The sequence below is a fragment of the Anopheles moucheti genome, assembly GCF_943734755.1.
Source record: "Anopheles moucheti chromosome X unlocalized genomic scaffold, idAnoMoucSN_F20_07 X_unloc_17, whole genome shotgun sequence".
Classification (NCBI taxonomy): Eukaryota; Metazoa; Arthropoda; class Insecta; order Diptera; family Culicidae; genus Anopheles; species Anopheles moucheti.
Window position 1 is genome coordinate 57,501 of NW_026453523.1, and position 2,500 is coordinate 60,000.

At 51.9% G+C, this 2,500-nt stretch overlaps 1 pseudogene; it reads left to right on the forward strand.

Moving 5' to 3' along the window:
• LOC128307845 (uncharacterized) overlaps positions 1–2,500 on the forward strand; it is a 9,495-nt pseudogene that overhangs the window by 4,536 nt on the left and 2,459 nt on the right.

Genomic DNA, 2,500 nt, shown 5'->3' on the forward strand with positions numbered 1-2,500 from the left:
TGTCCAAAACGCCATGTAGTCCACCGAAAACGATATGGTTAGAGTTCTTCAGCACAACCAAAATCATTGTGTGGCCTCGTTCCACTTAATGTGGCAAACGACGGCCGAAGAACTGATAGATGTGGTGCTAGTGGCAGATCCGGCGAGAGGCTACTCGCACAATAACAACATCACGTATTGTACGGATCAATCTGCCGCTATCGTAATAACGGGAAGTTATCCGGTCCAGCGTGTGATAACAACAACACACAAGGGTTTGGTGGCAGTCGTCATCGACGACATTACATTCTGTTGCTGTTATGCCCCACCCAGCTGGTCGGAAGAGGAGTTCGCTATGCTCTTGGACAACCTGGTACTGTCTGTGACAGGAGCCAGGAAGATCGTGATAGGAGGCGATTTCAACGCATGGTCTTCATGCTGGGGCAGTGACATGAGAAAACGGGGAGAACCCCAGAAGCGGCGAGGTGAGCAGCTCCTCACAGCGCTCGCTTGTCTGGATGTTGCCGTCTTAAATGACGGGCAAGTACCAACATTCCAGACTCCGAGCAAATCGTCGTTTGTGGACGTTACCATCGTCAGTACAGAGTTTGCGCAGAGTGCACGGTGGAAAGTGCTTGATACGCACATGCAAAGTGATCATCGTGCGTTGGTGTATCAGATTGGTTACGCAGGGACCACTGGACACCACAACCCCATTGCCACTATGGGGTTCGCTATCAAATATTTTCACGCCGACATCTTCAAAGAGGCGTTGGCCCTCTATCTAGACCGTCATGACGTGCTAGATGATGTGTCATTGATGGATGCACTCAACAGTGCATGCGAAGCGGTTATGCCAAGGAAAACGTATACCATAAGGGGAAAGCGAAACCAGTCCTTCTGGTGGACGGAGGAAATTGGAGACCTTCGTAAGGCCTGTCTACGAGCGAGTCGGCAAGCGCAGCGATCCTTCAAATCGCCTCTTTATCGTCAGCGCTTGGTCGAATATAAAATCGCTAGGCGCAAACTTAACAAGGCCATCAAGGACAGCAAACGCAGTCTGTTCCAAGGCCTAGTGGAGCAGGCGGACTTAGTTCCGTTTGGTCCGGCGTACCAGATCCTTATGAGGATCTTGAGGGGTAACAAAACCCCTGTCGAGAGAGATCCGGTGCGGTTAAAACTGATGGTGGATCACCTTTTTCCATCTCACGCACCAATTGAATGGCCACCTTACGAGCCGGAGACCACCACGCCTCCGGTCCCTGTGAGCATTAGCGAGATAATTGAGATTGCTCAGAGACTGCAGCCAAAGAAAGCGCCCGGGCCTGACGGCATTCCTAACGTCGCGCTGGCTGTAGCCATGAAGACCTACCCGGAGATCTTCAGAGAAGCTTATCAGAAAGCGTTTGATGAGGGAAAATTCCCTGATCAATGGAAGCAACAGAGGTTGGTCCTCATACCTAAGCCGGGAAAGCCACCCGAGGACTTAGGATCGAGTCGGCCAATTTTATTGATCGATGGGCCGGGTAAGGGCTTAGAAAGATGTGCCCTAAACCGACTTAACCAGCACGTGGAATCTACCGGGGCACTGTCGGATAGACAGTTTGGCTTCCGGAAGGGTAGATCGACGGTGGATGCGATCCTCAGCGTAGTCGCCATAGCGGAAAAGGCACGGTCAAAGAACCGATATAGCAACCGCTATTGTGCGATTATCACGCTTGATGTGAGGAACGCATTCAATAATGCAAGTTGGCTCGCCATAGCAGCAGCACTAAGAGAAATTAAGGTGCCTAAGTACCTCTATGATCTAATAGGGGATTACTTCCAAGGACGTGTGCTGTCCTACGACACCCGGGAGGGAACAGTATCGCGCAGAATAACAGCGGGTGTACCGCAAGGGTCGGTTCTGGGCCCGACCCTTTGGAACATAATGTACAATGGCGTCCTGTCGCTCCCTCTTCCAACAGGGGCGACACTAACTGGTTTCGCCGACGACATTGTACTTACGGTGCAAGGTAGTAAGATTCGGGACGTCGAGCGGACTGTGGAGGAGTCGATTGCCACAATAATTACATGGATGCAATCAGTGCAATTAGAACTAGCACCCTCCAAGACGGAATACATCCTAGTCAGTTCGCATCGAAGTCAGCAGCATTCATCTGTCAGGATCGGGAATCATGTGATTCAGTCGTCGCGCAGTTTGAAGTACCTGGGCTTCATCATTGATGATCGCCTAGAGTACACTCAACACATCCAGTATGCGGTTGAGAAAGCGACGAGGACCATGAACATGCTGACACAGATGATGCCAAACAGATGTGGTCCACGGAGTAGCCGGCGCAAAGTCGTTGCTGCTACCGTGACGGCCGTGGTGCGTTACGCGGCTCCCGTATGGGCCAGAGCTCTGAGGTTCGAGTGTCGCCGACAGTGGCTAAGGCGATTCTACCGGATCCTGGCACATCGTGTGTCCAGCGCCTTCCGTACTGCATCACATGATGCCTCTTGTGTGGTCGCGTGCATG